Source organism: Acomys russatus, chromosome 23 (genome assembly GCF_903995435.1).
Source record: "Acomys russatus chromosome 23, mAcoRus1.1, whole genome shotgun sequence".
Classification (NCBI taxonomy): domain Eukaryota; kingdom Metazoa; phylum Chordata; class Mammalia; order Rodentia; family Muridae; genus Acomys; species Acomys russatus.
In genome coordinates, this window is record NC_067159.1 from 29,450,847 (window position 1) to 29,470,298 (window position 19,452).

Consider the following 19,452-nt stretch of genomic DNA (forward strand, 5'->3'; position numbering starts at 1 on the left):
TGGAAAGATAAACAAAACAAGCACCAGAAATTTACATAAAGAATATTCACTTTGGGGCTGGAGATGGCTGAGAGGGTAAAGCACTTGCTGCACAAGCATGGGGCCTCAGAGTCCCAGAAGCCACAAGTTAGAACCCCAGTGTCCCTGCAGTGAGTGGAGAGGCTCCTAACCCGGCACACAGCAAAGGAAGAAGCCCAGCTTCAAAGTGCTAGATGAGAACAGACACCTGAGGCTGTTCTCCGACCTCCACAGGTATGCCATAGCAAAATGTGTGGGCACTCACACATATAAACATGCATGTGTGTGTGCATGCACACACACGAACATATGTGCTTTGTCTCTGTCTCTGTCTGTCTCTCTGTCTCTCTGTCTCTGTCTCTGTCTCTGTCTCTGTCTCTCTCTCTCTCTCTCTCTCTCTCTCTCTCTCTCTCTCTCTCTCTCACACACACACACACAGATTCAGATTTTTTAAAAAATTTCAACAGAAGATCAGCAAAATAACATACCGACTCTTTGAAAAGAAGAATGACATTGACAAACTGCTGGCAAACATATTGAGAGATCAGAGACAGAAAACTAGACTAGGAATAAAAAAAATATGGAAAAAGAACATTATAGTATCTTTTTAAAAGCTAATAAAATATTAGAAATGAAGCTAGAGAGATTTCTCAGTGGTTAAAAGCACTGGTTGCTCTTCCAGAGGACTCAGGCTCAATTCCCGGCACCCACATGGCAGATCACAGCTGTCTGACCCTCCAGTTATAGGGATCTGACATTCTCATGCAGACAAAAACATCAATGGATGTAAAATAAGATAAATAAATTTAGAAATATTATAAATATTGTGTATCAATGATTTTGAAAACACCAATAAGGTAATAAATTTATAAAATATAACTCAAAAGAAATCAAGAAGTGCTGGGTGTGACGGCGCAAGCCTTTAGTCCCAGCACTCGGGAGGCAGAGGCAGGTGAATCTCTGTGAGTTCGAGGTCAGCTTGGTCTAAAAAGTAAATCCAGGATAGCCAGGACTGCAGAGAAACCCTGTCTCAAAACAAACAAACAAGAGAAAGAGAGAGAGAAAGAAAGCAAGAAGAAATATAAAATGTATATGATTCTATGATCTTAGAGGAACACCACACAGTGTTAGCAACAGTGAACAAACAGAAAATCCAATCTTAAAAGAAATAAATCATTAGAAATATAATTTAATAAAAATTTAAAATTTTCCATGACATAATATACACAATGTTTTTCATTAAAAACATCATATATCTATAGCTGGCTAGCTATGTCTATATCTTCCTCTCTCTCTCTCTCTCTCTCTCTCTCTCTCTCTCTCTCTCTATATATATATATATATATATATATATATATATATATATTTATATAAATAATGCTTAGGAATATTTTAAGTAACAAGTGTGCAGGGCTTTTAGAAGAGATGTTATAAAACTTAATTGAAAGATATCCCAGGTCCATGAGAAGTAGTCCATATTTGTGTCCTGGAAAACTGAATATCATTAAGACACCAAATTCTTCCCAAATTAATCTACAACTTTAATACAGCACCAATGAAAATCTCAGCATGTCTGTAAAGTGTATCCATGTGTGATCTCAAATGTCACTTTAAAGTTTATATGGAAGGATAAAGAATAATGAGTGGTGGAGTGTGCTGGATTAAAACAAAACAAAACAGAATACACACACACACACACACAAGATTAGAATAAAATAGTGGAGGAAAGAAAATTGAAACACCAAATGCCAATAGTTAATACTGAATGATATTAGATTCTATAACCTATTGGCATGGGAGAAATCAACGTAGTAAATACACAAGGATCCCAACAGAAACCCATGCCCGTATAGAGACTTGATCATTACAGATCAGTGTGTAACAGTGAGCTAAAATGTTACTTTTTAAAAATCAGAACTAAAGGCTTCAGTGTGAAAAATAAAATGTGCACCTAAAGGATCTCACTAAAGGAGGACTGAGGTGTGCTTAATTTTTTTTTTATTTCATTCCAAAGTGAAGATAAATTTTGAGATAAAATTCATACATCAAACACTGCCATTTTTATATTTACAATGTTACTATACATAGCAGCTTATAGTGCAGCCATCTCTAGCACCCAACAGCCTCAAGAAGGACGCATATATGCGGTTAGCAATCACTGCCCATCCTTTCCCCACCTTTAACATCCACCAGTCTGCTTTCTAGATCCGTAGATTAGCCCGTTCGGGTAATTGGTGGAAATGGGATCAGACCACGGCCCTCTCCTCTCACGTAGTGCCATGTTATCAACACATAAGTGTTGTAGCATATATCAGTATTTCACTTTTTTGCGTTGTTGATGTTGTGTTTACTTGTTTTGTTTTTGAGACAGCGTCTCTTGCATTTCTGGATGACACACAACTCCTTTTGTAGACAAGGGTGACCTTGAACCTCTGCTGCTCCTGATTCTACCTCCCCAGTGCCTGCTACCACCATATGTGGTGCTGAAAAATCAAACCCAGGGCTTCGTGCATATTAGTCACCTTAGCAACTGAGCTACATCCATAGCCTAGCAATTCATTTTTTTCATGGCTAACGAAACACCTTTGTTCATACATTGAGCACATTTCAATTGTCTTCATGTTTCTATTATTGTGAATGTAGTTGGTATTCACACTGTCATACAAGACACTGTGGGTAAGATGTCAAGATCTTAAAGGAGGGTTGTTGGTTTTTTAAATTATATTTGATAAAGGAAAAAAAACTTTTTTGAGACAGGGTCTCTCTGTGTAGCCTTGGCTGTCCTGGACTCACTTTGTAGACCAGGCTGGCTTTGAACTCACAGCGATCCACCTGCCTCTGCCTCCTGAGTGCTGGGATTACAGGCGTGCACTACCACATCCAGCAGGGAAGAATTTTTGAACACTTGCAAAAAAGAGAAAGAGATGAAAATTATAAGGGAACAGATATACTTAATTAAATTACAAAAGTCAAACTTCAGATTTACAAAACCATAACATAAAGCAAATAAAATGAGAAATCACAAATAGAAGAATGTGTTTATTATTAAGACAGGGATCCACTATGTATCCCTAGCTGGCTGAAACTGCTTATGTAGACCAGGCTGGCCTTGAACTCACCGAGAGTCATCTGCCTCTGCCTCCTGAGCGCTGGTATTAAAGGCTTGCATCATCATGCTTTTCAGAAAGAGGTAGTTGTAAGTTTGGTAACTGACAAGAAATTTACACCCAGAAAATATAAAAGTCTCCCATTAGCCAACAAGAAAAGAGCTAACTCTGCAGTGAGGAAAGGAGGTGCAAAAGACTCAGGCTCTTCACACAGCAGCTAATAAATGTGAAAAAGGTTCAACTTCATTGTTGAGCTGAGTTTCTGTTACAGGAAAAACTATTTACTCCTCAATTAGAAAAAAACACTTTTAAAAAGCTATAATAGCAATTGTTGAGGAGAACAGTGTCCCTTATCCTGCGCTCCACAGCCAAACTTATGTTTTGCCCTTACTCAGTGTAATTAGCTGTAAATAGACATTCTACGCACAGCCCATGCTCGGGTATAAACTCCAGCTTAGGGAAACTGTCCAGTCTGAGCCTTGCTGATGCATACAACGATGTCCTCAGTGATGCAATCTGTACCACTTAAGAAACAAAACATTCTTACACTGTAATAGAATATACAAAAGGATGCCTAACAGTTCTGGGTAATACTGCAGTGAAGCTCAGAAATATAAACAGCAAGCATGTCACATGTGAGTATGGACATAAATCTAATAAACACTGTTGTCTAAGTAATATATTGTGTGGTACAGATACATACAGTGAAGTCACCAAGAATCACAAGGAATCATCTCCATTTACCAAATTAGCACTCTGTAATGCAAATGGTTCTAACAAAACAAAACACAAAACAAAACAAGACTTTTTAAAAGAAATGATATAAAGTGGGAATGATAAAGTAGAAATTAGAAATCTAGAATCATGGGTTTTTGGCCAGAAAGAAGTGAGATGGGATGGAGTTGAGCACAAGAGACTTAAAGGCAAACTTGTAGGCAGTACACTTTTTTGCTTAAACGGCATTGCTTCTGTTCTCACTGTGTCCCTTGCATATGGTGCCAGACTTAGAGGTCTACATGCCTATTTGAAAACTAAATATCCAAAAGCATAAAGTTGGCCTGAAGCCTAGGTGTACTGAACAGCTAATAATAATCAGCTGATAATCAACTAATAATAATCAGTTGCTGCCCTGAGGGGTGGAGCCCATGACTCCAGGCAGACGTGGCTAGAGACAGCCTTTCAGAGTGGAGCCGGCTCTTGGGCGGAACTGTGGTAGGGGTAGGATTTGGATAATGCCATGGACAAAGACTGTAAGGAGGAGACTCTTGTGTGGCTGATAATGAGTAAGTTCCAGAAAGCCTTGATGGGCAGTTTGAACCAGTAGGTAAACAAACTAAAGTGCCAGGGCACTTCATTCATCCTTGCATTCTCTTTGGGTGGAAACAAAACCGTAACCCAAAGTGTGGTTTGGTTTTCCTAAAAAGACAAGTAGATTTTATGAAATTCTGTAAGTGAAAATAATTTGTTTTTATATCTCTTTCTTATCCAATTGCAGCCTATGGGCCATAGCTTACTGAAACAGGAGACTGGCTGGCAACGCCACCTCCTGCTTCTGTCTCTCTTGCCCTGTGTACCCCCCTCCAGATCCCTGCCACTGAGCATGTTTACCAAACTTGACTGTGCAAGAAAGTACAATAAGAGTGTCTGGGTCACAAATGAGTTAGGTAGTGGCCCCAGGAAGGAAGAAGGGGGAAAAGAAAAGGCCACACGGCAGGGCTCACTGTGTCTGCTCTCAGCTACAGTTACCTCCTCCATCAGCCATGGTGACATTTGAATGCTTATTAGCCGGGCCCCACGGCTGAAGAGCCGCGTCTCAGGTCAAGGTGAGTCAAGCCTGCCATCTGCTCCGGCTCCAGGCCCCTAGGCTGATGGATTTGAAATGGTCCTTCCAGTAGCTCTTCCTCTGCATATTTGCACCCTAAGTGACAGGAGAGCACTCACGTCAGTGTACTCCATACGTCTCCTAATCCAGAGACACCATGAAATGAGGCGCATTCATGAAGCAGGAAAATAGTTTTATCAACTTTGAAGGCGTGTTTCATTTGAAGCGTGTTCCCTGAAAGGCAGACACCATCTATCCAAACATTAGGGAAAACACTTGAAGATGAGAGAAGGCTGAGTAGAGAAAACTGAGAAGGTCAAGATAAAGTTTAGGACTCTGACCTATATATGGTGTGCTGCAGTGTGTGAGGTGTGGAAATGTCCAGCTTATATTAGCACTTAGATAGCAAAGTTTTTTGGGGGTCTGGAGAAAGAAAGCCAGGTGATGGTGCCATGCATATGTGGAAATGGTACACAGGGGACTCAAAACTGCCAGGTGTGTAATAATGCACATTTTTGAATGATTTACTCTTATATGTATGTATGTGTGTCTGATGAATGTATGTGCACCATGTGCATGCAGTACCTGCAGAGGCCAGAAGAGGGCATTGGGTCTCCTGGAATGTATAGCTGGTTGTTAGCCACCCAATAACTAGATGCTGGGTCCTGTGGACCAACAGCAATTGCTCATCATTGCTGAGCCATCTTTTCAACCCAGCAGTACACACTTTTGATGAGAGCAATCAATGTGAAAACTAAGGTTCAGTATGCAACAAAATACTTTTAAGCCTGTAATTATAATTCTCATAGTCATAACTGTTCATTATTTTTTCACAGAACATATAGGTTGTGATGTGAGCATAGCTCACAAAAGAACAGCTCAAGGAGAAAAGAGATGATTGGGCTTTGAAAGTATGGGGCCAAAAAAAAACCGTGAAAACAAATTATTATGATTTTACTCTTAGTCATCAACAGACAGCCAAGATAATGACCTGCAGACTGCAGCTAGGACTCCAAGGTTTAAATTTTAGTAGCTTTAGGCAAATCACGTCTCATATTTTTTCCCATCTGCAAGAGGCACGGTTCTCTATAAATGTTACAGTTCTATAGGGATTGGCTGAATTAATATATGAAAAATATAAATCTTTGCTCAGTACATGATAAATGCTTTGTAGACTCTGGTGATAGCTTTCAATAAAATTTCATGGAGTAAAAATTTTTTTAAATCACCCAAATTTCCACATTTATTCCATTAGAATATTGGTGGGATACCATTTACCCACCAAACCCCTTCAGTTCCACATTACTTTTCTTAAGGACCATACAATTTCTCCACATTTACCCAAGCAGGGCATTGCTTCCTAGTGGCTCCATTACTTTTATGTTCTTGAGAAAGGAAATTGCTCGGCCATTCAAAGTTTAAGTCCTTCATTTTTAAAACCAATATTAAGCTACACGATAATGAAATTATCCTTTAAACAATTCTTTGGGACTATATTTGATTAACAACTAGACATTCAGTTAGCAACTGGAGAAGCATGGGCAGTTAGGCATTTTTGAAGAGAAAGACACATTTTATTTGCTTAAAAAAGAAAAAAAAAATTCCAAGCCCAGCTAACTTGATGTAATCATCTGTTTGCCTCCAGGCACCAGGCTGTCTGCCAGGGTGTCAGAAAGTAAGGGCTGAACCGGCTAACAGGAAAGAATAGTATCCATAGATTACAGCTCCTTACCTCCTCATTCTCTCTAAATCACACACACACACACACACACACACACACACACACACACACACTTCTACTTATTTTATACTTGAAATTTCGATGTCACTGGCTAACGATGGATCTTGCCAGGCAAGATCCTGCCTTGGGGTTGTCCAGAAACCCACCAAGAGCCATTTGTAGTGCTGAGCACATAGGTAGAAGTTTTGAGGAGTTACCTGCTATCTGCCACATACCTGCTTCAGCCAGTGGCAGCTTAGCCAGGCTAGCACTTACAAACTCTTCAGGGCAAAGGAACTGAATAAGATTTCACAACTCATTAGAGATCTGAAGGAAGAAGCCCTAAAAAGGTCTACAGAGAAATGACAGTACATTTAATTGTTATTTTCCCTAAGCATTCTATAGTATAGTCAAAGGCAGAGTCTTTAATATGGTACATTGTTAGGCCACAGACTTTCTTAAAAGCCATAGCTCCAACCCAGAGGCAGAAAGACTCACTTATAATGGAGCACTAGCCCAAAAGGCATGTCCCACGAAAGTCTTCACTTACCAGGAGATTGGGATAGATGTGAGGACATCCCCTGATACTCTAGGTAAGAGAAATATAAGAGATGGGGAAATAGAAGGATCCAGAGGGTCCTAGAAACTTACAAGAAGAACATCGTGATGGGTAGATCAGGGTCCAGGGGGCTCTGCTCAAATAATTATGCTAACCAAGGACAATGCAAGTAGTAAACATTGAACCCCTACTCTGATCTAGCCAATGGACAGGACATTCTCCACAGTTGTGTGGAGAGTGAGGACTGACTCTGAGATGAACTCTGGTGCCCCATAGTTGACCACCTCCCCTTGGTGGGGAGGCCTGCTGGCACTCAAATAAAGAATAAGCAGGATACCAAGATGAGACTTGATACCCTATGACTATATAGTGGGGGAGGAGGTCCCCCTCAGTCATAGACCTAGGGGAGGGGAATAGGGTGAAAGCGGGAGGTAGGGAGGAATGGGAGGATACAAATGATGAGATAACAATTGCATTGTAATCTGAATAAATTAAAAAAAACATAGGTCCTCCTATAGGCTATAGCTCTGGCCTCTCAAGTCATCAGGCTCATCTGAAAAATTAGTCTAGTTTTAGAGTGACAGAAGTCTGGTGTGGTGTGGAGGTGGTATGTGGTGTGTGTGTGTCTGTGTGTCTGTGTGTGTGTGCGTGTGCATGTGTGTGTGTGTGTGTGTGTCCATGTTCAAGCACATGCAGATGCTAACATCAGAGGTGCACATTGGGTGTCTTCCTCATTTGTCGTCCACCTCATCAGTTTTGAAGCAGTCAGTCTCTCACTGACCCTGGACCTCACCGTTGAACTAGACTGGCTGAACAGTGAGCAGCAGGGACCCTCTGTGCTTGCCTGCTCGGCACTGAGTTACACTCACTGCCATGCCTGACTGTTAGTGGGTGATGGGGATTTGAACCCCAGTCTTTGTGCTTGTGCAGTGAGCACTGTTCCCGGGTCCCCCACTGTTGGCTTCTCTGTTTCCCGCGAGATTTCTGTTCTTGCAGAAATGCTTCTCAGTTACACAAACGAATGTGCTACAAGCAGCAGACATCTCATTTTGGGGGAATCTGATTTTGAACCACTCTAATTTTCTTCTTTTGGTAGCTTTGCAGGGGATGGAACTCTCATCTCTCTCCTTTCCCTAAAAAAAAGTGGATGCTTATCTTAGATTTAAAATAATCCAATTATTTGTTTTTAATGAATGAAGAAATGTGTGCAGTGTTATACTAATAGGGATACAAGAAAAAAATGTTAGACTAAGTAAAAAGAAAGAAAGATGTTAACTTCTACACAATTTGGTGAAAATGCTCATTTCCTAGACTTTTCTTTTTGAGGCAGAGTTTCTCTGTGTAGTTATGACTGCCCTGGAACTCACTTTGTAGATAAGGCTGGCCTAGAACTCAGAAATCTGCCTGCCTCTGCCTCCTGAGTGCTGAGATTAAAGCCATGCGCCCAACTCCTGATTTTTCTTATTGCTTGGCTTTGAAGCTAACTTATACGTTTCAGTCAGACCGTCTGTAAACTCCTCAGTGACATTTAGCATTTAGTGCCGTGTACACAGTAGCTCGTGTATAGTAATGTGGTGTTTTTGAAGCCCAGCAGAGAATCAAAATTAACATTTTCAACCTAAGTGACAAGTATCTGGGAAGTAGGCACATCCGTGATTCAAATTCCAAATAAGTTTCCCTAGACGATAGTCTGGCTCATAGTGTCAGTTGTGTAAACTGAGAGGATCTGTGTGGCCCACAGCAACCCTCTTGCCATTCCCTGACTTAGAAGAGAAGGTGCAGACACATTTAGATCTTGACAAAAAAAGAAAGAAAAGAAAAAGAAAAAAGAAAGAAAGGAAAAAAAAAAAAGAAAAAAATGGGTTTATAACCCAAATGTGATACAATTGTGATTCGAATTCATGATAAATGTTGGCAGGAAGAAAGGTTGCCTTTATTTAAAGTAGAGAAGTCAAATGTTTGGAGACTAGAGAGGCAGCTCAGTAGTCAGGAACCTGTGAAGTTCAGTCATGAGGACTGGGGTTCAGACCCCACCCACCCACCCAGGACTGCCCAGAACTGCAGCTCCAAAGGATCTGCTGTCCTCTTCTGACATCCTAGGGCATCTCTACACACACGTGCAGACACTCACATGGGCACATGCAGACACGTGCACACACACATGAGCAAAACCTTAAAAACAACTCAAAGGTTCAATGACTATTTAAGTTTCAAGAACAAGTCCTCAGAGTTTCTTGGCAGTAACTATATACATGCTTTTAAACATCCAATCCACGGTTTAAGATGAGAGTGCTCTGTTTTTTGTTTGTGTGTTGTTGTTGTTGTTGTTGTTTTCTAGGGAAGAAAGTAACAATCCTACTCCCCAAAGAGAAAAATCGAGTGGCGATTTTGTGATGCATACTCCCTTTCTGGTTTATTTAAAGAAGAAGTGCATATGCTCACTTCTCAAATCAGGCACTGTAGTAACTAAATGATACATTTTTCCTGGGAAGAAAGGATCCTAATTTTCACCTGATACAAGTGACAACGTGACTCCAGAGGGACCAATGAAGAGCAGCAAAGACTAATGGAGTCTAAAGACTAAAGGCGTTTATAGATTAACCCTGACAGGAGGCAATATATCTCCTCCCAGGAGGCCTCGGTGTAGTCAGCTGAGACATGCGCTCCTTATTTAAGGACATGCTGGATTTTTCCCATTGTAATCAACCCATTCATAATTTTAAGTGAAACCTTTTGTTTAAGAGGGAGCTGACCGTGCCTCCAAACAATTTCATCCACACTGTGTGTGCATCCTACTTGGTTTTTGTTTGTTTGTTTGTTTGTTTTGTTTTGTTTTGTTTACATTGCTTCCCCCTGCGGTTTATCTTGTTCTGAAATCACAATGAGAAAACAGTGTACATTCATGAAAAGCATTTTGTGCTCTAAAACCTGCATGTTCCCACTGAAGGAAGACAGACCAGATGATTGGCTGGCAGCAAGGCCCCATTACGGAGTGGCCTCCCACATCAAACTTCATTTGAAGCCAGTGGGTTAGAAAATGATGCGTTGTCCAATCATAAATAATAATTGCAATATATTAAAATGGCTTTTAGTGCAACATGTCTGGTTTCTTATGTGGGTACAGGGGATTGAGACTCAGACCCCTGTGCCTGTGCAGGGAGCTGTCCTACTCACTAAGTCATCCCTGTGTTCTGCCCCGTGTTCTGAAGTTATATTGTTAGTTTGCTAGTTTATTTTTCTGGTCTCTCATTTTGGTAGTAAGCAACCATGGACATCAGCCTCTTCAGTGTGACTATAAGCCTACAAAACACCGTGCCAGCTTTATCCCGCTCTGCAATTAAGCCCACACTGTGCGCACTTGGAGTATCTACTGTGTGTGTGAAGAACAACACATTGTATTTTCAATCAGGGCCCGACGGCCTCCAGCCCTGCCATGGAACACTCTCAGATTCCTCTGTTGGCAAGATTCTGTTAGTGTGTGCTTGGAAGTCACACTGAGATTTTATATTATCTCAAGCGAAAGGTTAAATGTGCAAAATAACCACACCTTATACTTCAAAGCTATCAGCACAAACTGACGACCGTGGTCTCCCCAGAAGTGCATTGCCTAGCAACGCTGTCCTGGGTAATCAGAGGCTATAAGTGAATGAGGAAAGTATCCAGGCTTTCTCTGATCCAAACATGTAGAAACGAACAAAACAAAACAAAACCGAACAACTTAAAATAAAAATTATGAGCTATGGAAAAGAAAATCTCTCATTTTATCTCCCTTTAATGTGGTGTTGTTGTTGTTTCAAATATGGAAAAGCATTGTGGTGATCAGAACGGAGAGATTTTTGTACTATCTCAACATTTTCAATATGTGATTTGCTGTTCCTGGCAAAGGTGAGAAAGGACAATTGCCGGTGGCTGTCCTTTCTGTGGTCTAGACACCGTGATGTCCACCTCAGCTATGAAACTGTTAAGATGTAGGCTTTACCTCTACTCTAGAGATCAGAAAGTTGAAGGTCATGGGGGCTAAGTAACTTGCCAAGGTCATACATTCTAAAGGGGTTGAACCTCAAAAACACTTTGATCACAAGGATATTTTCAAAACCATTTGCCTAGCCGCCTATGGCCACAAACACGAACATTCCAAAATATATCAATATCATTGATGTCCTTTGAAACACTCTGAGTTTTCTACTAAAATCATTCTCTGTATAAACTTTCTACTTTACTGATGAATCAATTTCTATCTACCTCGGTCTTAATAAAATTAATAAAATCCCATCACCCCCTCCATCCACACTAAAGAAAGACAGCTAAAAAAAAAAAAAAAAAAAAAATCAGACTAATCCAACAGGACAGTCCTACCATTTTCAGACTGGAAGACAATTGCTCACAACTGAATTCTCTCTAGGGCTCAACTGCCATAATTCAGGCCAGAACAGTTCTCCTGTCAGACTCTATCAAAGGGGGGGGGGCATCCTGCCTCCTAACAGATAATTACAGATGAGTTACTGCTTCTTGCTAGGATTTCTCTCCTTCGCTTTCACCTCTTATAAAGAAGAAACTTTAAAGATTAGGTTTTCTTATTCTTATTCTTCTCCCCCCACCCTAAAGCTGGGCACACCAACTGGCATGAGCTGTATTAAAATTAGGAGAAAGCTCAGTCAAAAAGCCTTTCGGAAGGCAGGCATTCTTGTTACTATGCACCAACATGAAAGGCTTTCTTTTCATCCCATACAACTACAGTGTGTGTAAATTGCAGGGGGCTCATTCGCATAGATCTCGGCTGCGACCTCTGAGGTAAACTGGATTTACATTACTTTCTGACAAGAATTAAATGAAGGCCTTGTGGATATATGAACAGCCTTCTAGGCTGCAACAGATGGGCATGAATGTGTTCCCTAGGAAAACTATCAGTGACATCTGTGTCCTCCGAATTCTGGTGGTCTCAGCCAATTAACAGGGGGGTAGGGGGAGGTGGGGGTTGGGAGGCCACTGCACAGCCCCCAGCCAAAACCGAAGCAGAAGTGTTTGTGTTTGGAGATGGGATCAGGCTGGCCTGCGGCCGTGAGGTTAGCACTTCATTGTCACCATTCAAAATGGGGAATGTGGCTTACAAGCTATTTGTATACCACAGTGCAGATAATATGATTTTTCTCATTTGACCGGAGGAGATGGCCCTCTCTTGCAGCTGATGTCATATTTCAGAGCAATCTCTTTGAGAGTGTTTACTTTTGTCTCCTCCAAGGCAAGCTGATGGTGTTGCTGTCTGCCAGCTTGTCGCTCATTTACATGTCACAGAGCAGGCGAACTCTGAGGCAACACAGAGACGTCCTTAAAAAACAAAAAAAAATGTGCCTCCTTAAACCAGACTGCCCTCTTCCTCTCTTTACCAATTTCACAGAGACAACAAAACCGAAGTTTCCGGGTTTAAATGCATCAGGAGAAATTACATCAGAGACCTTTAATGGATCAACGAGGAGCTGTCTATGGCACAGGGCTGTGAATCCTGAGTCCTGTTGTCCCCAGTGAACAGACCTCAGAGGTCAATCTCCATGTCCATGAGAGGGAGGAAGGATGCTAAAACAAAACAAAACCCCAGAAAGAAGCTCCGGTTCCTCTTCAGCCGTCTCCTTCTCTTCACATCTCCGTCTAGTTGTCCAGAGCAACGCTGGAAAGGAGACCGGGCTTGGGGAGCTAAAGGAATTGGGGCTGAGCACAGGTTGCACCTGCATTTGCTCATGTAAATGGCAGTCAGGAGAGGCTGTTCATGCTGCCCCCTTCTGACCCCCCACATTAACAACATGGCTTGAGATGCCAAGTTCCCAGGTCTGGACTGAACCACCAACTAGATTTGAGAAGCGCGAATGTTCCTTGGGCTCTCTGACCCTCAATTTCCTTATGGGCAAGCCTGAGCTAACCGCAGTACTATCTCAGTCAGGATGAACTGACATACTGCCGGGATACGGTGTAAAGCTGAGGGGACCATGTTCGTGGGAAGCCTGAAAACCTGCTGGTTGCCTGGTGTCAAACTAGCTGTTCAAAACAAAGGTCCTGGTGTACTACATGCATTTTGGGAAAGTCAGAGAACTGCTCTTCCAAAAGAAGAGCCATTTCCACTACACTGAGGAGCCTAAAGACATATTTTAGCAAAACATGGTAAACATGTTAGGAGACATGGGACTCTAGGCTTAATCTGGAGCTTTGGTAGAAGAAATGACATATTTTCCTTAACGTATAGGATTTTGAAATTATGACTCACCAAGATTACCTTACTAACCATCAAAACTGCCAAGGCATCCTGCAGTTGTGAGGACTAGTGTGCTTGGCCCATGGAGGCTGGCCGGGAGCTGCTTGAAGTTTTCTTACTTGTGGGATGAACACTGGTAGCTTGTCTGGTCTGAAATGGATTATATATGTGACGTTTTAGAAGTAGTTGGTTGACTGGAATACTTTCCATGGAATCTAGTTTCCGCTTCCTTCTAGGTGTTGTTTAAAACAGTGATTTCATGCAACTGTGGGTTCCAAATACCAAGAAAGAAGGGAAATGCAGAGAGACGAAGCCTCCAGAAAGAAGGCCTGCTCACCAAGAAAAAACAGCCCTCATGCAGAACCTTCTTGCTCTCTCTCCCTCTAATATGTTATTTTAATTTTTTTATATTATGAAAAATTTAAATATACAGTAAAGTCCAGGAAGGTAATGAGGTCTAAGTACTTTATGCATAGCATTTTGCCGTATATGTTTATTTATGTATGTGTGCATGCACGTGTGTGGATCTGAGCAACTTGAACGTAAATTAAAGATAGCACGAAATACTCTTCTTAAATCATTATGAATATTTCTCCTATGGATAACGACCCTTCTGCATTGAAAATATTTGTATTACTTCTTTGAGAATGTCATACAATGCCGCTTGAGCATATCACCCCCTCACTCCCCCCAGATCAATCCTAAAGTCAGTTTTCATGTATATCCATAGAGATTTTTATCCTCTTGTTTTCTGCTTTGTATAATCTTCCATCAATCCAATTACATGAACTTAAGCAAGCTACCCCCTCAGCCCAGGGGAAGCTTGCTCCTGGTGGAAGCCAAATTGTCCGTCAACAAAGAAGCCGCTCTAGTCCTGCACAAACCCCATGAGCTGGCTTTCCAAATCAGGGGCACAATGGGGAATGGTGCAAGACGACTGTTGGCACAATTTTTGTATAGATTTTTTTTTTTTTCTTTATTGAGCTGCAGTAGCACTGTTTTGTCTTCTTCTGCTGGTACTGATATTACTATGTGTGCCGGCAAACAGCAGCCGAGCCCTGTTCCTCAGGGACTGGGAAACAAAAGCACCTGTTGTTTGGTTCTTGTAATGACCTTAGAAGTGGCCAGTTGGCTGCAGCACATCCCCCCCCCCATGCCTCCTTAGGCTCTTCCCAACACTGCATCTCACACATCCTTACTGGATGTAAAAGGAGAATAATTGAGGAGAAGATCAATAAATTTAAAGGCTCTTTAAGGAAAGACATAATGAATTTGGTACAGCGCATATTTTTAGATCAAAGATGCCTTTGAAGTGACAAAGGCCTGATCCTACGGGAAGCACTTCCTCTCTCACCCACAGTGCTTGTTGTCAAATAAAATGGAAGTTAAGGAAATTATCTTTATCTGAAAATGGCCAAAAGAAGCCATCACCTAGTGACAGCCTTGTCACAAGCGACAATTGGGGAAATTGTCAGGAAGGGAAGGCCTAACAAGCAGAGGAGTGGGCTCGCTGTTTGCACTAATCTGGCCATGCAGCCCCCCCACACAATCCCAGTCAGCTTGCTGTGTGAAACAGCTAAGGCTTTGTCAGAGCTAACAGGGAGTGGAGAGTGCATTCTTTCATGAATATGTATCACCGTCTCTCTGTGCCCACAGACAAACCCTTCAAAACTTTGATAAACACACACACATACACACACACACACACAGAGGCATGTACACACCATCTCTAACCAACAAAAAGCCAAGAGAATCTAGGCTCCTCAGTCAAGTGCAGCAAAATAACCAGTGAAAGCTCACACAGTAGAAACTGAGCCAGGAGCACTGGGTTCCATGTGTTTTCTGCGTCTGTATTTCCCAGCCATTGAGATAAAGTCTTCAGGGTCTTTTCGATCTCAAGGAACCATGCACAAGCATGCAGGGACGTGGCCTCATGGGCTGTCCGCAGGCACCTGGCTTGCGATCACAGCCTGTCAATGAATTTACCTTGGCCATCCCAAATCGGTTCTGAACCTGAAATACTAAGTGGAAAGTAACTCGTGTGTCATGAGCCAAGGACCCAGCAAGTCTCAGATCTGAAAGAGTAGAGACACGGTCTGGGAAGTTACAAAACAGCACTTTCCAACAGCAAGCCGAAGGGCACTGAGCAGGCAAAAAGGAGGGTCACACAAAGAAATTCTAAATGAAGCTGGAAGAAAATGCGAACTCTTCGTTAGCCTTTCACACTCCTGATTCTTAAAAACCCACATTATACATCTTGCTGTCTACAAGGGTAAATTATTTCGCATTCACCCCTGGGGGCAGACAGACCTAGTAAACACACTTTTGAATGACTGTCTATAAACAGGCTTTGCCTGTCAGCTTTCATTGGAGTTAAATTTAGCTCAAATATGAATGCACATACATTTAACTTCATCTTTTATCCCAGCAGATATATAAGGCAGGAAAACTAGTCCTTCTGATATGATAAAGTTTGGTTTCCCACTGTGGGAGGGACAAAGCTGCGTTTGGAGGGGATTTGATATTACGAAATGTTTGCCGTACACATTACCATTTCATTAGCATATTCAGCCCTACATGAAATCCAGCTTTGAATGCTCTCAGCACGCTGGGCTAATCCTCTTTAAAGAGCTACAGGCGATATTACATGTGGCCACAGCAGCAACCATGCCATCGCTGCCTCACTTTGAAGACCATGAACAGAGTCCTCTTGTGAGGCTGTCTGTACCAGCCTCATAAACCGCTGCTTTCTGGGCTGTGGGACCTTCTGTTTGCTTCAAGGAAAATTACGAGCCGCGATCCACGTTGCGCTCTGAAGGCTGTACAGCACTTGAAGCGGAGCTGTTACGCTGCCTTCTCTTGCCCCAAAGTGTCCATCTCCAGTCTTTTCAACTAAGATTAAAATGAACTAGATCCAAGTATTTTGGGTCCTTTGATTAGGATCAAGTGTTTCCCACATCTTCTAACTAGGGAATCTGTTCCCAAATATGCAGGGGAGCCGGGCTTTGCGGTGTCACCAGCCTCTTCCCCTGTATGCTCATCTTTAATGGATAGCATTAAACTTTTATGCCGTCTGTGGGTAGCTCACTTTCTCATGAAAACAACGAAACTGACAACATCCAGCTAAGTAGTAGACAAATAACGCTGGGATCAAAAGTGAGCAGGTGGAATAAACTAAAAACTATACCGCACTGCAGAGAATACATGTGTTTGTTTGTTTGTTTGTTTGTTGAGTTGAAAGCAAAGAAAGAAGGCTGGTGAGATGGGAAAGCTGCCAAGCCTTAGCACCATAGTGGAAGAAGAAAATGGACTCTTACAGATGTCCTCTGACTGCCACATGTGCACAGATACACATCTCACATATACATAGACACACCACAGATAAACACAGCACACACACACCACACCACACCACACACACACACCTCATATACACACAAGCAGAACACACACACACCACACTATACATACACCTCATATACACACAAGCAGAACACACACACCACACTACACATACACATCTCACATATACATACACACACCACAGATAAACACAGCACACACCACACCACACACACACCTCATATACACACAAGCAGAACACTCACACACCACACTACACATACACATCTCACATATACATACACACACCACAGATAAACACAGCACACACACACACCACACCACACACACACACCTCATATACACACAAACAGAACACACACACACCTCACATGTGCATACATACACTGCATACAAACACAGCACACATACCACACCATACATACCTCATATATACGTACGCATACCACACACAAACACAGCACACACACAAATATAGCACACACACACACTTTACATACACACACCTCAAATACACACATCCATATACACACACCTCACACACACACAAATACAGCACACACACAAATACAACACACACTTTACATACACACACACCTCAAATACACACACATCCATATACACAGAGCTCACATACACACACACCACACACACACACAAATACAGCACACACATACACACACACCTCAAATACACACACATACGTACACATACACCTCACATACACACAGATCACATATACACACCTGTATACACACACACACACACACACACACAATGTTCCCTTAATGTTTAGACTGTACAAAACCAAGACATTTTTATACCACAAGTAAGGCTGACTGTACTTTTCTTACTTTGTGATAACTAACTTATCAATATATAACTAGTTACAAAAATTATTGGTTTGCAATTTTGAAGATTACTGTGTAAAAACTGATACTGAAGGTCTGTTGTACTGACCATATGATTTTGCTTAAAGCCCACCCAGTAAATTCTATGACTGCATAGAAAGAGACCCTCTGATTTTCATGCCAATTGACGTATTTCTTTTTATTTGATTATAAACTCCTAACCCTCAACATCATGTTTGCCTCTATGCCCAGAAATCTCAGAGCTAGATTTTGTGCTCAGTAACAAGCATATCTGACTTAGACAGTCTCATATAAGACATTTTACTCTGACGCTTTATTCTTCCTTCCCCTTAGTTCAGCAGTTCTAAACACATTCTGTTGTCCGGTGAGTGGAATTTCAAATATTTTTTAAAGTGTATGCAGCTTAAAGCACGTTTTCTTCAGTAGTATTCTTTTTGTTTGTTTGTTTGGTTGGTTGGTTTTTGTTTTTGAGACAGGGTTTCTCTGTATAGCCTTGGATGTCCTGGAATCACTTTGTAGACCAGGCTGGCTTTGAGCTCATAGAGATCCTCCTGCCTCTGCCTCCCAAGTGCTGGGATTAAAGGTGAGCGCCACTACCACCTGGCTAGTAGTATTCTTTATTAAATGTAGCCATATGTTTTATAAGAGTATTCCAGGGAGTACAGGAAAGCACCCAATCTAGGATTAAACACACTTGCTGTTAGGCTGGCACTTATCACCCATGTTGACGTGACCCAGAAGCAGGTGACCACTGATAACTGTATTACTGATCCTTGGCTTCACTTTGTGCCTTGAGAAATGCACCAGCCACTTGGCCTTGTGGATATGGGAGCTGCCTGCGAGGATGAAGAAGAAGTCTCTAGCTCTCTAGTATATACAGCTCGCTCCTTGCAGTGAAGCCCACTTCAGAGGTGACAGGATCCTAATCAGCAAGTCACTTCCCCCACTAGAAGCTTCTCCTGAATCTGAGTTGCCCAGAGCACCATCAGCCAACGCTTCTGAGGGTGTCCCGTTCTCTTAGGCCTGGTGATGTGTTTATGTTAATTTCCTCACACGCGCAGGATAAGAACTTGAGTTGAGCATCTACTTAAAAACATTTACTCAAAAATGGCCTTTGTGGGAACAAAACACTGAGGATCGTTATATTTAAGATATTTTTTAAAAGGCATGAAATAGTTCACTAATCAAAATTATTTTTAAAGTGAATTCCTGCAATGTTATCTGAATATATATGTGTTTGTGTATGTGTTTAAAATACGCAACTAGTGAACTATATTAAAATTAATACTGTATCAGGCTCAAAGGAAAATTCATGAGTCCACAAAAGGCAAAACACCTGAACACATATATAAAAGCATTATGATATTAATGGAAAACTAAAATTTTATAATCAAGTCAGTTGGAAATTTCAGTACCCCCTAGATACCATCCTAACATTTTCCAATACATTTCTGAACTAAGCAATTCAATCAAACTATATTCAGATGGAAAGTCACAGCTTCATAGTCTCTACCAGTGAAAGTGGGGAAGTTAACAGAGCGACCATCAACAGCCAGGGGCATGAATGAACGAGGGTGTTTTTCTGGAAAGGGTCTGTTCACTCAGTTCTCTTCCCTATCACTTCTTTTACTCCCACCATCACCAATAAAGCAAGATGGTGGCTGGGCTTTTAAATCTTGGATGGACGAGAACAACGCTGCTACTGTAACAGGCTTCAGGACAGATTCCCTTTGGAATTAAGAGGCTCCCA

At 41.7% G+C, this 19,452-nt stretch overlaps 1 protein-coding gene across 4 annotated transcripts in view; it reads right to left on the reverse strand.

The window, feature by feature from the left end:
• Alpk1 (alpha kinase 1) overlaps positions 1-19,452 on the reverse strand; it is a 105,299-nt gene that overhangs the window by 66,613 nt on the left and 19,234 nt on the right. Inside the window, exon 1 of one of the 4 annotated variants that reach the window (XM_051166058.1) lies at positions 13,480-13,605. The exons of 1 other annotated variant lie outside the window; for it this stretch is intronic. The gene's annotated coding sequence lies outside the window, so the exon portion shown is untranslated. Of the gene's footprint in view, positions 1-4,871; positions 4,974-13,479; positions 13,606-19,452 lie in introns of those variants that run through there. 2 more of the 4 variants (XM_051166059.1, XM_051166060.1) reach the window with 2 other exon arrangements.